Genomic DNA, 20522 nt, shown 5'->3' with positions numbered 1-20522 from the left:
AAACATGGAGTAACAGTGGCACCAAGTGGGCATATATGGGAACAGAACTAAAGCACAGCATGAGGGGATGTCAGAGAGGGAATAAATGTGATTGAGACTCACCATAAAGCTCCTTAAGGTCAGAGCATCGCACAATACGATCTAGTACCGGTGGGAGCCCAGCCCTGAATGGGAGGTTGGGTTGTGCACCTCCAAATACTCTTCCCTCAACATGGCTTGTGTGTACCAGGAAAGGTAAAAGGGGTGCAAAAGAGCAGTTCCGCCTCTTCTGATACAGCATCATCTATAGAGGTCCTTGCCACCAGCAGCAGAAAGGACAGAGCCCCAGTAAAATGGGGACCTGACAGAGGGGACACCCATCACCCATGCCCACTCTTGTGGCCTCTTGTCCACCCATGAGTCCTGTCAGGGCATCAGTGGGGAGCACTCTCTGGTTCTGCAAACCAGCCACAAGAGCTTTTGGAGACCTGTGAGCACCCTCTTTCCGGTCTTTTTAGCCTCAGTATTTAAATACATCACCTTTCTTCTGAAGCTGGTGCCCTCCAGAGTAATTTCATTTGCCAGGTCTGGGATCCCAGCTTCTAAGTAGGGGTCTTAGTCCTCTCTGGATGAGAGGAGAAAGCAATGCTGCTGTTCCTGTTCAGCATCAGCAGGACTGTGTCTATTTCTGCTAGCCAGATGAATGCCCAGGGCTTGTTTCAACCTCCTGAAGATTTTTGGGCCAACTGCTGTCCTGCAGCAATGAGTTTCACAGGTGAAACCCATGTGAAGAGTTGGCGTTGTGTTGCCACTACTACCAATGTGTCTCCCTGTTGCTTTCTCCATCTTTGGAAATCTGCTGGCCACCCTCCAATTCCTCTTTGGCAGAGGGATGACTGAAGGCAGCTGCTATACTTGCATCCATGTTGCTCCCCCTGGTTTCCTGGTACTTGGAAATGAAGACATTGGCAGGTGGAGACATTAGTCTCCTGGGGCCTGGCCACAGAGCAATTTGGGACTTAACAGAAGCATTCAATTCATGTGGAGGGCACAGGAATTTTTCATGCTGTCCCTGTTACTGCAACAGATGCACTCAAAGTGAGCCATCAGGCTTGGGAAGATGCTGAGCTGCAGATGTTCCTTAGGGAAACAGCAGGTAGGCACTTCTCCCAGGAACAGGATGGGATGAGCCACATGGCTTTGCCCTGGGTTTTGGTCCTCCCCTCTCCCTGAGATGCATCTCCTAGCCTGATGTCTAACCTTTCACAGCATCATTGAGTAGCCTGTGTCGGTCTGGAGATCATCTAGCCCAACCCCACTCAAAGCAGGTGCTCCTTGCCTGGCTTTTAACTACTATTAACTGCGAGGGTGCCGAGTCTGATGTGGGAAGGCACTGCTGCAGCTGCAGGTGGGCTGACTCAGTTGATAAACAGCTTCTTCCATCCCACAGATTCTTTTTTTCCATGCTCCTGGGAAAGTACTGGTAGGAGTCACCTGTGAGCCCTTTCATGGCAGGATGGAGCTACCTGGCCATAGCAGGTGACATGAGCCATTGGAAGACTGAGCCCAAGGGAAGTGAGGTGAGACTCTAGGATAGGAGGAAGTGGGAATGGAAGGGAAAAGACTGGGCATTAAGACAGCTGGTCCTTGCTACATTGAGTGTTAAAAGTTCCCCTGAGTGACTGGGAACGTTAAAGGAAGACAAAACCTAAAAAAAAAAAAAATTGCAAAAATGCACCTTCTGACTCAGAAGGTCCCTAAAAACCAGTTGGAGAAATGGCACTCCATACTTGCTGGGATTTATAGCCTTTTTTCAACAGCTGTTGGCGGCAGTGAGACACCAGGCTGAGCGTGCCTTGCACAGAATTATTAACATAAATGAACTACATATAGAAAGTTCTACTGCTCATATTATGAGGGTCTAGTTACAGTAAATCATGGTGATGGACACTTCTGTTTTTATTTTCTTTTTTTTTAAACTGTGTTACATGGGGAGCACCTGTGGAAGGTAATATATAGTCCCTCGTATCCATACTAGAAACAACAAACCATGTGCACCGATCCTTGTATTTGCCCATATTGAAACAAACTGTTTTGAGTTTACCAGTACACAGAGCGACCCACCTCAGGGTCCATCCTCTCCGATACCCCTACCCTGCAGCTTTCGTGCCCTCTGCACACCTTATAAGTGGTTAGTCAGGTTTTACATTTGAATAACTGATAGAAAAGTTAAATCTTAAAAGATTAATATTAACCACTGTGAAGTGTTGATAGAACTGTTAAATCAATGATCTTCTATTTATAATTACTCTTTGCTTCATTTTTACCTGATGCATTCTAGTGTCTTGATATAAATGACATGCATTTCCAGATTAAAAGCTTTGTTACAGACAGGTAGCCTTGCTGGGTGTAATTCAGATTTCCCCTGCTATATCAGTGCCTTCCTGTGAGGAGCATGTGCGTGTGAGTGGAGAGCTAAAGGAATGGGGCAGAGAACAGGGCTGTTACAGGCAAGGATGAAATGCAGCTGATGCGAGCAGGCTGTAAGAGAGAGAGAAGGAAAAATATGGAGTTAATCACCTTTATAAACAAACTCAGAACCTGGTAAAGATTATCCCTAGTTATAGATAATGTAGTTAATTTGCATGTGAGAGGTGTGATATGGACTGGCTTGTGACTGAGAATCCTATTAAGTTGCCAGAAATATTGGCTTTTCATATAAGCTTTCATCTTTGCTTTTCAATGTCCCAGGAATTAGTGAAACTTGAATCCTCTTCATGTTCTGTTGGCCAATTATTTATTACTTCTTGGATGTGATTGATCTGGATGTGCTGACAAAAACCTGTTTGGCCTTAGGAGCATCTTTGACACTGTCTTTGCTTGTGCTGGGTGGAAAAAAAACCCAAACATTTTTTCATCTTCACCATCCTCTGGTGTAAGTGGATCACACAGAAATAGCTGCACCTTTCTGGTTAATTTAAAAATTTTCTCTTTTGCGTTTCTATTGGAAATAGAAGAGTTTTCTGTAACTATTTTATTCTACCTGGATAGAGATGTGTATATACATTTTATTTTCATGTAGGCCTCTAAAGTAAAGGAACTTTTCTGTGAGGAAGAGGAGGAAGGGCAGGACTCCCAAGTCCCAGCTACAGAGGCAGAGGAACTGTTTGCAGACAGATTTGAGAGAGCTGTAATGCTAAGAGGGATAAGGGCTGTGAAGATGAGACATGGCCACTTGGTCCTTTCTGCTTAGGTAGAGCTCAGTGATGCCAGGTGACAGCCACAGAATGGATCTGCAGATGCAGTTTGGTCGTGCTGTTTGACTAAACCTCCTTAGAGACACCCCCCCACCCCTCCCCCCACCCCCTTTTACCTTCCCTTTGTGTTATATACCTCTTCATTTTTATTCTTTTACTCCTCAAGGAAAGAGGAGAGAATAACGCAAGAACCACAATTAAAGCAAAACCCCAGCTGATGGCCATAACAGAGGGTATCGCTCATGCATTTTGCTTCTTGTTATGCCCCATCATCGTCCCACCTGTCTGTCGTGCATCTGGCACGGCAAACCACGTCAGGCAGAGCCAGTCGCTGGTTTTACTGGAAGCTGTAAAACAAGAACAGCTCTGCCGCTCCCCTCGCCGCGGGGAGGGGCTCCGCTCCTCCGCGCCTCTGGCCGCCACGCCGGGGACGACGACTTTCCCCATTCTGTTCTGCTTGTCTTGTCTCTGTTGCTCTTCCCTTCCAGCGGAGGCGGACAAAACCCCAACAAACACATCCCAGCGAGTAAATCGCCATGGAGGCGGCTGCCCGCCTGTCGAGACCCCGGCCGCGGGCGGGGGGGCGTTATCCCCGGGGCCCGCGGCCCTTCCCCTCCGTCCTGCCCTGCCCTTCCCCTCTGGCTCTTCCCCGCCGCGGAGCCCCCGCCGCCGCCTCCATTCCCATGGAAACTCCGGCCTCCCTGGGCGGAAAGGGCAGTCCGAGAGGGGACAAAGGGAGCGCGGGGAGGGGGGGAAGTGCATGGGAAGGGGGTAGCGCCGGGAAGGAGGGAGGAATCCGAGGAGAAGAGGCACAAGCGAGCCCGGCCGGGGACCGGGGAGACAGAGCTGGGCAAAGTTGGAGCGAGAGAGGAGGGCCGGAGCCGCGGGTGCGCGGCGGGAGCCCCCGCGGCAAAGGCCGGGGCTTTGTGCGTGGCCTGAGGTGCGGGGAAAGCGGCCGGAGGGGCCCCGCGCCCGGCCCCGGGAGCCTTGGCCTGAGCGGGCGAGGCCTGCGCCGGTGGGGCGGGGGCCGATGCGGGGGGCAGCCGAGCTGGGCGAAGAGTGTCCCGGGGGTGTGGAGGGGACGCAGGCAGCGAGAAAATACCAAGTTGCTGGAAGGAAAAGAGAGCTGGAAGCAAGACCTGGGAGCAGCAGAGGTGGCTGCAATTCCTGCAGAGGTGAATACGTCAGGCTGAGGGACAAGCGTAAGTGATAGACAGGATTTGGGTTACCAGAAAAATCCTGAGAGTGTGGGGGGGGTTTGTTTGTTGTTGTTTGTGTGGGTTTGGTTTTGTTTTTTTTTTTTTTGATAAAAGAGACAAAGCCTGAAACTTTGAAATTAGAAAGAGCGTGGGGGTGGAAGGGACTTGGCAGAGCCTGGGCAAGCAGCTGGCACAGCGCTGCCTGCTCTGGTGCCGGGGGATGCTGGGTGGGTGTCACGGCCATGCTGGGCTCTGGGAGTGGCTCTGAGCTATCAGCTGCATGTGGAGAAATCGGGCAGGTTGTGCCCATGCTGTGCCACACAGCCAGGTATCCACGGTAAACTGAGGCACCGTGCCTTCGCCACAAGAGGTGAAGCATAGCACTGGGGGAGGATGGCAGTTTGCAGCTAAATAAGTAATTTTAGGGGTAAAATACTATTTTTTTTTCTTTAGTGAAAATAACATGATGTTTTGTTAGAAGTAGGTGGATTGTTATTCCTTGGAAGAAAGGAGACTTTCCAGTCCCTTGACCCTAAAATCTGCCCTGAATATATGCATCATGAATGGCTCTGTCCCGCTGGAGACATCAAACTCCATCACATCTAAAAGCTTTTTGGGTCTCATGATGCTAGCAGCATGCGCAGATTGCTAATGCTAGTTTGCTGTAAAGAGTGAAGAAAGAGGGACTGCTTTTGCCTTCTGGATGCTTCAAATCAAAGTATTGTTGCTATAGACTGGGGCAGAGATTTCTCAGAAACACCGTCTTGCTGATGAAACTCTCATGTGGAATCTGGTTATGTGTCTATAATCGTACATGTGTGCATGTGTAACGGTGGGACTGCGCCTAGCCTGCTTTCTAGCAGACTTCGTGAGTGATTCTAAAGGTGCGTTGTCACGGTCTCTGCTAGTTTGGATCTGCCATGATGCATCTGTTTTGCAGGCTGAGGAACTCTAGGGTCACGGTATCCTCCCTGCTTAAGTGTGTGTCCAAGTAGCGTGTTCTTGATATTGCCACCAATAGCGTAACACTAAGTTTTGGAAAGTCCTTGTAGGATGTGGGGGGGAGGATTTTATCCTTGTTTTTTTTGCGGTAGAGTTTTCCAGGCCCAGGGTCTGGAAGGGCCCATCTCCTCTGTTCATAGGACTGTGGTACCACCAACTGCACAGCTGGGAGGAAGGGGGTTTTTTTGCCCAGTTCCTGACTTGATCTTTATCTGCTGATGTGGGGTAGCGTCTCCGATGGCTGTTGAGCTCTGCACAGGCTGTTCGCTGCTTTGCAGATGGCTTCGCTTCAGAGTACAGCGTTGGCTTCATTCCCGGTGCCCAAGTGAGAGCCGCAAGAGTAGGGATGGGGTGCCAACCAGATCTCATTGTCAGTAGAGCTGCTGGTGTGGATGACCAAGGACACGGTCTCTGGCCCCTGCTAAGATGGCAGCAAAGTTGACCTTGGCCGCCCCAGGTGCTGCCAGGCCGGACCTCAGCCATTCTGGGTATGCCAGATAGAGGACAGCGTTTCCTCTGCACTGCCCTGAGCTGGGGATGTGGTCTGTCTTGGATACCCAGCCTGGGCCATCCCTCTCTTCTGCAGCCATTTTGAGGATCCCAGTTGAGGACATGTTCTCAACCTCTTGGGTAAATCCATCCGTGCTGGACACCCTCTGGCTGCTTGCTCGAGATCCCCACTGGGGATGTGCTGCGGTGGGTGGTGACATGACAGGGAGACCCAGGTAATGCTCCTAATTTCCAGTGCCTGGTCTCAGCCAACTCACTCTGGTCCATCCAGCACAGAGGCTAAAGGGGGATGCTCTGGTCCACAACTTTTAAATCGGTGCTCTGTAGGCAGAGGGTGTTAGATTTGGAATTTCTACTGGCATCTTCCTTTTCTGTCACTGCCTTGGCATCTTTTAGTCTGTGTTTATGCTCTACTTTGTGACATCAGTCTCAGTCCTGCATTGATTTTCACAACAGCAGTTACAAGTATAGGCCATAGGTATCTTTGCTCGGGCACTCATGTGGGGCGGTGTCAGTTTTAATTTTTCACTTTGTGGATGGGATCCAACCTGCTCCCCAGAAATATCAGCTTCTCTCTCTCTCTTTTTTTTTTTACCCTGGTGGTTACTGCTTCAGCTTCCCGGCAGGAGCTAGTCATGCCCTCTTGCTTCATCTATCTTATTTGGGATGCAAAAATAACTCCTGTGGGGATTAATACCAGCAAAATGCAAATCAGTTGTGTATATCTTGGATACTAAGATGACAGTTGAGCTGCTTTTTAAAAGAGCATCCGCTGTAATTTAAGCTTTAACATGTAGACTTGCTGAGTTGTGCCCTTGCCCAGCAAGCTGCAGTACAGCCACCAATGCCAGCCCATGCACCAAAGGCAAAAGCTTCTGAAACTGGCTCCGTGTCTCAGGATGACATGTGAATTATCAGGGGGAGCAAAATGAAGGAGTCACTGATGAACATCTTCTAGATGAGCTCAGTCACTGTCCCGCAGATGGTGTGAGGCTCAGAAAGGCGCTGGAGGGTTTGAAGATGCTTTGTGATGTGGTGGTCAAATCAAGTGCAAGGTACATGGCTGCATTTTGGGTGCTTCTGACATGGCTGGCAGAAGAAGAAAAAGCAATAGAGAAGGGATTACAAGTTTAGGAAAAAGACAAGAATATACCTTGCAAATTGTAAGGATTTGGGGAAAACTCTTCCCCATTGTGGGTACATGGGTTAATGGGCTTTGTGGTCTGCAAGCATGCAGCTTCTAAAGCTTTATCCTTAGCTTGGTGGGACTGTCTCTTTGGTGACTCTTGGAGAAGGTTTTATTAGGTAATAGGGTAGTTAAGTTTGCTATAAAACTTGTAGCCATGGATACCACAAAACAGTCCTAGCTCTGGTATGGATTTTCTATTGCTGTTTATTTAGGTGTGCAAAGAAATTTTTGAATCTCCCATCACTGACGATGCTACCCTAGAGCAACTGGACACGAGGTGGTATCCTACTGCTCAAGTAAGACATGCTCCAGCAGCCATCTTCCCGCTTAAGTCTTTCTTTGTCTTGCAAAAGGACTTTCACAGCTGTTTATAGGGTAGTAAATTATCTTGGTTCATCGCGTCCACTGCATCCTTGCTCATGGCTCACGTTCTTCCTGTCTGCAGCAAATGGTTTGATGCTGGAAGGCGATCTGGGATGAGCTGGGTGCCAATTTGCACCTTGCTTGGACCCCCTGCAGCTTTTCCGCTTCCATCACGCTTCTCTCTGCTGGGGACACTCATATTATTAACACCTTCGTCTCTGTATTTAAAGAGGGATATTGCTCTCGTCTCAAAACATGCTGCCCAGCTTACTGAATTTCACTGTCAACTCTTACCACAGAAATGGGTGTATCGGCATCCCCCAGCAGCAAAAATAACCTACCTGCATCTATGCTCCCCAGTCCAGTCTCTGCTTTCCAAGTATGTCTCATACGGAGATAACAGAGGGACAGTCAGTGCCTTGCGGAAGACTGGCCAAATTATTGAAGGTACAAAGATGCCTGGCAGGCGGCCTGAGGATTTGAAGTTGCACATTGCTTTCTAGCATTCAGTGGGGAGCATTTGCTACCATGTGGTTCGTGGCCACATGCTTGTGCCAGCATGGGCGTGTGCTGGGACGGGGATGGAGAGAAGGCGAGAGGCTCTGGTGGCACTCCTAGCAGTGCTACTGACCAGGGGGTGCTCTTTAGGGGTGCAGCCTGTGATGCATCCATTTCTCTGCAGCAGGTGGTTCTTCCCATTTCACTCTGTCGGAAATGTGTCGTTTTCACCAGGACCTGCTCAAACTCCTGGACCTTTCCAGTTTCTGGTGCAACTAGGGCCGATTGGAGCAGGCTTTCTTCCAGTTGTTCAGTGCTGTTTGGCTGATAAAGATTTGAGCATGTGTGCTGCTGGGCTATGTATTACCCAAAGACGTATGAGAGCGTAGGCAGGCAGAAGGGAAAGGCAGGTTGCAGAGCTGCAACAAGCCCCAGTCCAGCTCCGGTCGGGAGGAATGCGGGTTCTCTCAAAACCCATCCGCCCTCCGACTCCCGGGCCACGGCTGCCCATAAAGCCACAGTCATTCTTCTGAGGTTTGTGCAATTTGATATTTCATCTCCAGATTTTCTACTTGCTGACGAAATCGTTAATGACTTCAAAATAGTCATTGCTTTTGAGGTACAGCCTCCCAAAATCATATTAAAAGAGTTGGTGTCATCTCCCATGAGGAACACGCATAGTGCAGCCACAGGCTGTGTTGAGTTTTTTTTCTTCCTTCTGTATTGGTGCTTTATAACTTTGTCTAAGATTTATTATATAACTTTTTTTTAAGCGCAGCCTTTGTTCACCCTGTAGATATAGGTGTTTTCTAGACTTTGCATTTTCTTGAGGTACTGGTGGGATTACAGTGCTACACTGGCACTACAGTTGGTTCGTGGAGTAATTTAATTCAAGGATTATTGATTTACTGAGTATCTCTTGTAGCAGGAAGGGTTTTGTCTGATCAAAGTTAGACCCCTGCCTTCTTTCCCACCGCTTCTAGTTGGATTTTACTTGTCAAGGCAACCGTAAACCTTTCCAAAGCCACAGAACATCAGTAAAAGGAAAATCAAATTCTTTGGTTTTGCACTCGGTGTGCTGAGGTTGTTAGTGCTGTGCCTCTCCTCATTAGCACCATGTGACTTCATAGCCCAGTCTGTGTAAAAGTCAGTACTTTGCCAGCCGAGGAGGGAGGCAAGGATGCTTAGCATAGAATTACCAAGGGAATTTATTCTTTTATAGTTTAGCTACATGTGTAGCGGTGCCCCAGCCTAATGCATGGAGGACACAGATACAGAGGAAAGCAGGGATTACGTATGTGACAATACAGTTGTAGAGACCAATGAAATTTTTCACGTTAAGAGGTGGGCTAATCTGTTACTGTTGCTCGCATAATCAGTATGTGCTTGTCCCACGCAGGATCAATACGTGCTTGTCCCATGCAGGTGATACACACGTACGGTCAGTGGTGTGATGATCTTCATTGGTCTAAACCAATGACCTGTACAGATGGCGGTGGTGTTTAGATTCTGGTCGGTTGCAATTCTGGGTGTGGTTATACGCCTCGTTCCATCGAAGGGTAAATCTTCTATTGTTTCACCATTGGTATGGGGTGTTCTCAGCCAATAAGAGCTGGCTTAGGTTGGGTCTTAGGTCACATCGACCCTGAGGTAAAAGCTTGCAGTCTCAGGTAGCGTTCATTCTTCTAAGCAAGTCGTATTGCAGTTAGCATCTCGCTCTTCATGTTTGTCCCTAATTAAGAGCATGTTTGGGAGTAAACAGTACTCTCAAATTCATGCAGCTTAGAAATGCAAAATGTGTTTGTTCACAGCAAGGAATTGTGTCACAGAGTTTGATCAATTGTTCAATAGTCCAGCAGATGTAAAAGGATATTTCCTGGTGTTTTGATGTCATCTTTTTTCCACTGGAAGATGCACATAGAAAAATGTTGAACCCTTGATTGACAGCTTGCTTAAAATAAAAACATGATAGCTGCTTTTTCTTTTATTTCACTGCTCAAGCCACAGGTTTCTGCATTTTTCATCACGACAAACAGCTTTCTTCATCGTTGTCAGTGTTCAGTGTTGTAAGCTAAATCCTCTTTCATCTTTATCTCTCTTGGCTTCTGCAGTGAGGATGCAATGATGATACCAAGGGAGATGTAGCAATTAACTCTACTCCAGGATTTAGCTCTGCCCTCAGTCGAGCTAGAGATGCTCCAGAAAGGTTGCCAGAGACGCAGAGACAAGCCTGCATCCAGGTTTTTGCTGCATCCCTGCTGCCGAGCGAGATATAGATCATACCCAGAATTATTACCCATCCCTGTGGAAGAAGAGGATGCCTAAAGATGTTGATTTGCAAGGGAGATCGATCTGGTCACTGGGTTTTCACACTGCCTCAGTGCCATGCCGTGAGAGCGGGGTGTCGAGACCCCTCCAGTGATGCAGGGGGTGCGGGATTTTTCAGTTCTGGTGCCGACACTGCACTCACGGTGAGGTCTCTGTGGCGCAATGGACGAGCGCGCTGGACTTCTAATCCAGAGGTTCCGGGTTCGAGTCCCGGCAGAGATGATCTCCAGGCAGGTGTCTCTTTTCTTTTAATGCATGTTCCTTTATAGGTCCCAATCCGTTATGTTTATAACACCCCTGAGGGCTTCAGATGGGAAGATAATGACTTTTCACGACACCCTCTCTACAGCTGATGCATGTAACAGTCATGTGCTCCCCTTCTAAGCCATCTCTCTTTCATCATATTCCCCTTTCCTCATTCCTTCTGGTATCTCCTGAATAGCTAGGTGTTTTAACCCCACTTGTTCCCCCAATACTGCTGCTTATGGGTCCCATCTTTGATACCTTCTTAAGAAAAGTACCGTGCTTTCCAGTAGAAGTCAGGTGGTTAGGCAGTGGTTTAGAGCCTTCTGTTGATATTTCCTGTGATAAATGTGGTCATTTTTTTCAACTGTGTGGCAAAAAAATGTGGGTCTATAGTCTGAATTTCCACCTTACAGAAATTCTTTGCAAATGCTTTTATGTTTCATGTTTTTACTTTGAAGATGTGCGTTTGCCGGCAACCACCTCCACATCCCCATGGGGGTTTGTCTTCTTAAGTAGCAAATGGACTCTTCTTTTTTTCTTTCACAGATGGTCTAAGTTATTAGTATGTAACTTCATATGTGATCTCATTGCTATCAGTAGTGAGAAAGGACAGAGGGGAGCTGCAAGTGAGTGCAACCGTGATTGGTAGGTGAATGGGTTTCAGTGGGGGCTGCTGGAGGGCTTTTCCAGGCTGCTGCAGCTGTTAGTTACGGTGGAGAAGTGCTGAAGGTTGGAGGAAGGGTGCTCGACCTGGGCACTTCATATACTCTTCAGAGAGAAGTTCCTTTGTGGCTTGTTGGAGGCGTACGCTCAGCTCTGGAGAGCCAGGCATGCTGCTTGGACCAGTGAAGCTTGTGAATAAACATAGAAGGTGTCCTTGGATCAGCCAGGTCCATTCAGATCTGGGTCACTGTAGGAACTACCGATCTGTTTCCTCTGAGCTTCTAGTGTTGCTCCACACTAGAGAGCCCACTAGCTGAACTTTGCGGAGTACAAGTGCGCTGCACTGCATGCTTGCCAACACAGGATATGATCCCATTGATAGAGTTTCTAGATGCCAATGGAAAACCAGTCCATCTCTATCGCAGTAGCTGGTGAGCTCGGTTTGTTGTTTCTTTTTCCTCTTTTGTGAAAATGCTGGAGTTTGGCCTTCCAAGACCCTGGTGGTGCTAAAAGTTCTGCACGCGCGTTCACCGTGACGTAGGTGTCGTGTTCATGACATCTGGGGGGGTCCTGAAAGGCCAGAAGGAGATTGATTCCAAGAAAGAGAAAATACGTGTACAGTGGGCATGGGTGCACAGCCACCCAAAGTAAAATTTGGTAGAAATGAGGGGAGAAAGGACAGATTCTGCGGAGATCACTTGTAACCTTCAACGCATGGAGAACGGAATATGTATTTTCCTTTTAGGACATAGGCAGCAGGAGCAGGATCCCACTGAGCAGGACCCCACTGCGGTGGAATGCGAGGCATAGGTAATCCTGGCTTTGGTTGGGCTGGTGCTCGCAGCTGTCCCGTGCAGTGCATGTGTGGGATTGGTGACTGCAGCAGGTCTGCAGAAGGTCTCCAGGTCTCTGCCTGCCTCCCCACCTCCGTCTCCTTCTCCGCCTGCCCACATACCTGTCCAGTTCCCCAAACATCTTCCTCTTCTGCCAATGCTGCCCTGCACCCCATCACCATTTACATTTTTTCCTACATCTCCTCTATCTGGCACCATACCTGTATTTTTTTACTCTCTTCCTGTGTTTAATTTCCCCCCATTTTGGGTCTTTCCCCCACCTCTTCTGGCACCCCTCCTTCCTCCCTATGTCCTGCTGCCCTGGGGCACTGTGCTTGAGGACGCTTGCTGCCAGGATGTCTCCTGTCCCTGGGCGAATAAACATTTCTCTGTTCTTCTGTGCCCGTGGAAGTGCCTACAGCCCCCCGTGCAGGGTCCTGGGAAGCGGTGAGGAGCTGTGGGGCTGAAGCCATGGCCCCCTGCTTCCACAGCCTCCAGCTGTGGCAGCTCAGGTGGACCTGTGGGGTGAGGATGGGGCTGGGCTGATGGTTAAAAGGCTGCAGGTGCAGATGGGCTGGGGCAGCCCCAGGTGCAGCTGGTGAGGTTACTGCTCCTGACGGAGCTCCTCTGGGGAGCCTCCTGGAAGAGAAGCGTTGAGGCACCTGCTGCCGGCTCCTCCTGCTGCTGGGTGGGTGAGGGTCAGGCAGGCAGCACTTTGGAGGAGGAAGAGGCAGAGGGAGAAGCCTCGGGGCAGTGAAGGTCTCCTGCATCCCTGTGCCTGCGTCCTGGCCCATCTCTGCCACACTTCTCCAGATCTCTGCCCGCCTCCTTGCCTGTCCCTGCCTCCGTCTCCTTTTTGGGCTGTTGGGATGAAGCTTTTTGCTCTTCTGCCAACACTGCCTTGTACCCTGTCACCTTCTACGTTTCCTTTTTATGCCTCTCCCTTTCTGGCTCCCCACCTGCTACTATTTTATTCTTCCCATGCTTCCTTCTTCCTTGTTGCATGTGAAAATTGCATTTCTAGGTCTCCCTCTACTCAGTGATGTGTCTCTGTTTTCAGTGACTCCCTCATCGCTCTTCCAATGTCCTTTCCCTGTGGCTGTCTATGTGGCTTGCTCTCCTGATATTCCACTTCTTACCTGTATGGCCAGTACTTCAATGCTTTCTGAATTTTCTCTCTCTGCATTTATCCAGTTCTGTGTCTGTGTTTTTTAATTCTTCCTGCCAGTCCTCTGCTTCATTGCTTTTAAAATTTTGTTTCAAAGTCTTCATTTATTTAGTCTGATGGCCCTGTTTTTTAATTTTTTTCCTCTCGGCTCTTAATCCCTTCACTTTTAAAATTTTCTATGTCAACTTTTATCCAGTTCACGGTCCCTGTTTTTTAACTTTTTCCTGTCTGTCCCTTACCCTATTGCTTTTAAAATTCTCTGTCTACTTTGATGAAAGTATGTCAATCCCTATCTTTAATTGTTGTTTGTCAGTCATTGTGCTCTATTGGTTTTAAAATTTTTTTTTAGTGTGCTTTTTAATTTTCTTTCTATGTCACTGTTGATTTAGTTTGTTGTCTGTATTTTTTGTCTCTTCTTATTCCCTCCATTTCTGAAACTTTCTAATTTCTCCTTTTATAAAGCTCCCAATACCTATTTTTAAATTTTCCTGCCTGTCCCTTACCCCCTTGCTTTTAAAATTCCCCTGTTCCCCTCCATGTGTCTCTCTGCCCCCACAAATGCTTTCAACCAAAATGTACCAAGTGCAAGTTTTCCACCGTGTGAGGTTTTTTTATACTGTGATGTGCCCTGCCATGCCCCCTGCCCTCCTGTCTCATACCCCTTCTCCCTCTTCTCCTCCCTCCATCCTTACCATGTTCCACACTGTCCCCCCGTAATTCCTCTTCCTCCAGACCCCTTGGGTGCTGCCTGCACCCCCCACCTGCCTGCTGCCCCCCCCCACTTCCCTGCACCCCTCTCACCCCCCAGTCTCCCTTCTATGTTTTGGATTTGTGTGAAAACACTGTAGGTAACACAGGGATGTGTTAATTATTGTTGAGCAACACTCGCACAGTGTCAAGGGCTGTTCTGCTCCTCGCCTTGCCCTACCAGTGAGCAGGGTGTGCATCAGGAGCTGTGAGGGGACATCTGGGACACGTCCCAGCCCTCCGAGGGGCTGGGACAGCTGACCCCAGCAGACCCAGGGGATATTCCAGACCATATGATGTCATGCTCAGCAATAAAATGGTGGGGAGGCTGGGGGGGCGCGCTTCTTGGGACTGACTGCGCGTCAGTGAGTTGGTGGTGAGTAATTGCATGACTTGTCTCTCTTGGGTTTTAGTTTTCTCTTGTTTTTTTTCTTCTTACAAGTGTTTGTGGGTGTGGTTTGTGGGGGTGGGTGGGTTGTTTCTTTTTAAGTATTAAACTGTTTTTATCTCAACCCATGAGTTTTCTCACTTTTACCCTTCTCATTGTCTCCCCCATCCCACCCAGATGGGGGAATGAGTGAGTGGTTGTATGGTGCTTAGTTGCCAGCTGGAAATAAACCGTGACAACTTGCAAGTTGCTAGCCCTGCCCGGCTGATGCTTTAGGCTCTCCTTGTTATTCCCACCATCCCGATGAGCTGTCCTTATTCTTCACTGCTGCTTTCTAGTGCCTGTTGCTCCATAAGCAGCAGCGTTCACGCTGTGCCCACAGACCCATCTGCCGACCTCTGGGACGTAACTGCCAAAGAGAAAGAGCGAAACAGCCCCGGCACAATCTGCAGCCATTCTGCCTCTGAAGGGACCCACAGGCCCCTTTCTCTTGCCCCTTCCTCTGCCCAGCTGGGCTGGGAAAGTACGGTTGTTGCAGAAGCTGCTACACACCCTGGGGTTCCTTCTTAGGCTGTCGGCTTTGCCCTGTGTCTGGGCTGCCGAGGCCATCGACTGCGCGTGGGACACAGGCAGCCTGGAGAGCTTTAGCCCAAGTCCTTCCTCTCCCCTTTGGGCAGCAGCGGTTCTGCCGCTGCTACAGGCAGCTGCTTTCGCGGGGGCGAGGGGCTGGGACGGCAACAGGCCGCTGCCCGCTCCAGTCAGAGGGAAGAGGCTGTTCTCTGGGCACCTGGTGCAGGGCAAGCGGAGGGACGTTCTGCGCTGCTGATGGCTCTTTACGAGGGAACTGTGCTCTGGTTTTAGCAGAAAAAGGTGTTGGTCCCAGGCAGCCGCGTATCGCTGTGCACAGCTCTTTGGCTGGTGTCTTGCTTGTTCAAGTAAAGGCGTATTTCTTGCCCTGCAGTCCTCCTGACAAGTCAGAGGTTCGAGTTACAAAAGCCTTTTGCCATCAAAGCAAGATGACCGCTAGATTTCTACCAGCACTGTATGTCAGCTGTGTTGCTGGCTGAAAATGGCTGGCAGGCCAGGAGATAGATAGAGGGGTCTCAATTAAAGAAAGCGAGGGTTGAAGTGTGTGTTTTAGGGAGGTGAATTAGGCAGCCGAAGGAACTGAGCTGCTCGCCTGACCCAGTGGCAGAACAGCCCCTCCAGCCCACCAAGTATTGTGTGTTGCAGGCAGCAAAGTGCTCACTGGCAGGAGCGGCAAGGAGCGCAGGGCTCCGCGGCTGCCCGGAGCAAAGACGGATCCTCCCGGGCTCTGCAGTCACCTGCTGAGGACATCTCACAGCCCAACGTGCCTCTCTGCTTTCCCTGCTGCACGGCTCGCTGTGCGCTGGAGGGCAGGCTGGTAAGGAACATTGTGCGCTGTCTCTTACCAAAGTGACAAACCCTGCCCAGGAAGCCTGGTGTGGATGCAGGGTGAGGAGAGCAGAGCACTGGTAGCACAGAGGTGAGGAAAGGTGCAAACTACACAACAGAGCCTCTCGGTCACCAGCATATCATTGCTGGTGTGCAGCTCAGCCGCTGGCACCGGCTCTGCTCGGCCGTGCTGTTTCCTGCTGACCGCGGCTGCCCCTCTGGCACAAAGCAGCTTTCCGTCCCTGCCCTCCTGCCTTCAGGACGCCGTCTGTGCTGCTGTCTGTTTGAAAACTCTCTGCGGTGTCTGCTGCCGTCGCTGCTGGGGCAGCGGACCATGAGCCCTGTCCGCCCGGTGAGCAGTTGCCGTGTTGGGATGGTAGAAGGGGGCTGGTCTGGGCACCGGAAGCTCTTCCCGCACGGCTCGCAGGCGTTTGGAGGCTCCTGCTTGGTCTCCTGCCTGGGGGACGCGTCCCCTCCCGCTCCACTCGGTGACGTGCCCCCCCTCTCCAGGCTCTCCTGCCTGTCGCCTGCTGGGGAGACGATGGTCCTCAGAGGACAGGGATAGGATGGGGAGGGGATGCCGATGCAGCTGGCAGCAGCCCCATCTCCACCTCGGGCGCTGACCCTACCGCACGCCGCCCTCCGCTCCCAGCCCACGGGGATGACCACTGAGCCCTATGCTGAGCCCAGCCCCATCCCGGCATCTGCCCAGTGTCTCCCCAGCTTGCTCCTGCCTCGGGGCAGTGGGTGCCTGGGTCCATGCGGGGCTGGGAGCCCTCTGTCCCCTGGGGAGAAGAGAAGAGGAATCGGGGGGTGGACTCGCCTGGGACGAGCAGCTTCAGGGCTGGGGGTCTGGTGGCAGTGCAGACCCCCGGCACAGGGCCCGGTAGAGGCTCTCACCACCATTTCCATCTGGACCACAACAGGGTCAGACAGGCCGGAGCGCAGCGAGGGGCCTGATGGGCAATGGGGACCCATGGAAACAATGCTTCACCCCCAAAACCTGCCAGAGGCTGTGCAGGGCAGGGTGAGGATCTGCAGGCGCTGGGGGAGCAGAAACCCCACCCCATCAGGGGTGAGTGGCCCGGGGCAGCCTGAGGACCCCTAGCCCCATCACTCCTCCACAAAAGGACGTGGGGGGGACATGGGGGGGGGGTGCAGGGGGGAGATGGGGAGACCTGCCATTTGTCATGGTCTGGCTGTCCCAGCACGGTACGGGAGTCCATGCCCACCGTGATCCGTCGAGGGTCCCACCACTGTCCATGGGAGCACAGGGACCCTCCAGGAGCCCTGGGTGGGTTGGTGGTGCTGGAAGGGGCTGGAGCAAGCGGCAGGGCTGGGGAGGGGAAGGTGGGGGACATCGTGGGAGCATCCCGCTGCCTGTGCACGCTCACCCCATCCTGCCCCAGGACCCCGCCCCCCAGTTCCCTTCCTCTGCAGCTGCTGCCTCCCCCCCAGCCCCCTTCCTCCATCCCAGCAGCAGTGGCAAGGGGGGCTGCTGCACCCTGGGGGAGTCAGGGGCTCTCTGCTGCCCCCCTGGACTCCTTCCTCCCCTCCCCATGTTCCCTCAAGGACTCTTTTGGCTCAGCAGCCCACTTTGGACCCCCAGAGCCTGACCCATGGCCTCACTAACCCCAGAGCGCTTGCTCGCTCCTCGCCACCAGCCAGGACTCCCTGAGGACAGCCGTGCTCTGCTCCAAGCCACCCAGGTTCTCTGGCCCCTCAACAATTCCCCCAAGGTGTTTGGTTTTGTCCTTTATTGCTGTTCCAGCTGTTCAGGTGCGAATTACTGTACTTGGTACCCTTTGTGATATGGGTGTGGTTTTTTCGCTTCAGCCCCACTCTCATGTTTTCCGTCCTTTGGAACCTGTTTGTATCCATTATAGGAGTCGGCCGGAGAAACCTTTTCAGAGTCTGGGTGACTGGGAGCTGCTGTTGGTGATTTACAGTCAATAATTCACTCTGCAGCTGGGGATATTCCAGAGAAGGATTCGTACGGGATCTAAGTCTGCTCTGGCAGCCCCTCCTGTTCAAAGGCAGTGCTGGTACCAGTTCAAGAGCGTGTGCAGTCTTGACAGACACAAACAGCAACAGCACTGTGTTTTCTTTTTCAGACAGAAAACTAAAGCACACCATTTCTGCTGGTACTACATTTAATGAAGTACTTTCCCATGTAACTTCATATCATCTTATTTATATCTATTTAAAGAAAGGTTTGTGTTCAGCCTAGTAAAATGAAGTTTAATTACCAGCCTGGTCAGGTTGTCGGTGCGATGTACAAAGCTGCAGCAAAGGGGCGGGTGGCATTGCCTCCGGCAGCCGTCCGTTCCTCGGTCTGGTGCTTGGCGTGCTGCAAACCCAAGCCAGAGCGGGAGGCATGCTGCTGTACCTCCCCATCCGGGGAGGTTTTTTTGTTCCCTCCGCTATTTTTTTTTCCTTCCCCCTGGTCCTGGCCATTCTGCTGTATGTAACAGTGATGGGCCGTGGGGAGATGGCTGCGGGTCTGGCTGTGGAAGGGTGCGTGGAGGTGAAGCAGACACCCAGCACAGAGGAGGCTTGGGCTGTGAAGCATAACTGGTTTGTGGGACTGCACATCCATTCAAGGGGCTTTGTGCTTTCTGGTGTCGCCTGACCGGCGGGCAGCTATTCTTGTGTGCAGGTGTGGAAGGTGAGGGCGCACCGCAACGTGGAGAACTTGCTCGTTTTCCACACGGAAATCCCGTGGTGGAGGCAACGGTGCCACGAAGAGAGTTGTGAAGACGCAAAGGACGGCTGCATGTCTCGTGCAGAATGAAATTCTCTCTGCTGTTGCGTGCATGACCTGGCGTGGTGTTTCAGCGTTACGCATCGTACCTGCCGTGACACGTCTGTCCTCGCCGCAGCTCGCTGTTGTTCCTGCCATATTCCTGCAGTCTCGGCGTCGTCGTGGGGTTTTGCTGTCGTTGGCCAAGGGGGTGGCAGTTGCTCGGGCTCCTGTCGGTGCAGTTGGTGACGGTTGGGCGCGGCCAGCACTGGCGGCACAGCCAGTGGTTTGACGCTGCGATGTATCTACCGCACACATGCTTGTTCCCCCAGGAATCTGGGATTCCCGGAAAAAAGGGCTGGCAGAGCTGAAGCACGAAATCCTGGAGAGACTGAGGGAGACTGAAGCCCTTGTCCGACCTCTGGTCACACTGCAGTGCTCCTGTTGTTTTTCTTGGGATTTCCAAAGTCCCTGGTTTCTGTTTTAATTTTTAGTACTTTTTATTCTAGATGTTTTAAAGTAAATAATAACTTAAACAACAATTACCAGAATAGTTTTCATGAATAAATAGTGCCTAGACTATTATGCAAAACTATACAGACAGTAATTACTCCCGATTTATATTATAAAATTACAAGCATCAAAATACAAATAATAGAGCATTAATCGGGATTAATGTGTGTAGAGAAACATCTCTAGTTAGTATTAAAAAAATGAATCACAGGTCCTAGTTAATCCCACTTAGTAGTAAAGTGATGATTAAAATGTTAGAGTGCAAATAGAGGAAATATTATTTAGAGGAGTCATGACTAAATCTAATCATAGCTATTATTCTCAATATGTATTGTAATTAAAAAAAGATAAATTTATCACTTAAAAAAAGATTGTTAAAATTAAGAGTCATTAATAGCTAAACTTAAATATAGCCATTATTAAATATATTGCGAGCATTAATGACTCCCAATCGGAAACAAAATAAGAAGGTTTTAGAATTTAAAATGAAAATAGAAAGCTAATTGGTAGTGTTTAATAAGTATTAAGTATTAATACACAGGTGTAAGTTCAGAGGCAATGACGACTCCTTCCTAGAAAACAATAATTGAATCTTTAGATTTTTAAATAAAGAGAAATAAAAATGAGTCATTCAATAACGGCTGTGTTCAAATGTAGGTATTAAGAAAATTCACAGGTGGCAATGATTCTCAACCAGAACTAACAACATTAAAAGATTTAGATTTAAAATAAAATTAGAAAACTAACACAGCGTTTATGACTACCCGAACTGAAACATAACCGTTTTTGGGGATGCCCCCCCCAGATATTAACTACTTCCAAGTAGGGCTAAAATAAAAGTAAAACCAGTGCAAATTAAATTTGATTAGTGCACAATTAAACTAAATTTTAAAAACATTTAGAACACTAATTTAGGTATCATTAATGCCTTATTTAATAACGGCAATGTTAAATTTATGTATTAATGGTGCCCCAGCAGTATCATCATAATAAAAATTTCCAGGTGTAAGGCAGAAATAGAATATTAATTGGGAGCAGTTTACTATCATACTATCTTCTTATAAATATGGTAATTACAGTACTCCTAATTCAGTTTCTAATTCATAATACAAAATCATGATTTAGAAGAGTAATTAACCTTTCCTTCTGCCTCAGCCTCTGCTTTCAGCACTTTGTCTCCTTTCCCTTCTTCTTGCGGCCGCAGAGAGCCGGAATCCTCCCCAGGCACGACTCGTTTGCTCGCTGCATTGGATAACAGCAAATTATTTAACCAGGCCGTTAAAATAACACACTACTACCCAGCGAAACAACTCGACGGGGTACACCGGTGGACGTTCCTCCTCACTGCTATGCACCTGCCCCAGCTGGGAGCCGGTACTGCTCGGAACAGCCACTGGCACAGCCTGGCCGGACCCGCCGTCAGCAACATCGCTTCCAGGGCAATTAACGCTGCCACAGGCAAGTGACCCCGTGATGCCAA

General features: G+C 49.8%; 1 long non-coding RNA gene and 1 other non-coding gene across 2 annotated transcripts; one reads left to right on the top strand and one right to left on the bottom strand.

Annotated features, from left to right (window-relative positions):
- Nucleotides 1–10473: 10473 nt before the first annotated feature.
- On the top strand, nucleotides 10474–10547 carry TRNAR-UCU (transfer RNA arginine (anticodon UCU)). The gene has a single exon. It is a non-coding gene; the product is annotated as a tRNA-Arg (tRNA).
- A 7374-nt stretch (nucleotides 10548–17921) lies between these two features.
- Nucleotides 17922–20319, bottom strand: LOC141916790 (uncharacterized). The gene is made up of 2 exons (XR_012621185.1): nucleotides 20181–20319; nucleotides 17922–19007 (listed from the first exon to the last, which is right to left on the bottom strand). It is a non-coding gene; the product is annotated as an uncharacterized LOC141916790 (long non-coding RNA).
- Nucleotides 20320–20522: the final 203 nt, after the last annotated feature.

This window comes from Strix aluco, chromosome 30, assembly GCF_031877795.1.
Source record: "Strix aluco isolate bStrAlu1 chromosome 30, bStrAlu1.hap1, whole genome shotgun sequence".
NCBI lineage: Eukaryota > Metazoa > Chordata > Aves > Strigiformes > Strigidae > Strix > Strix aluco.
The sequence above is the reverse complement of the archived record's forward strand: the minus strand, read 5'-3'. Positions and strand labels throughout refer to the sequence as shown.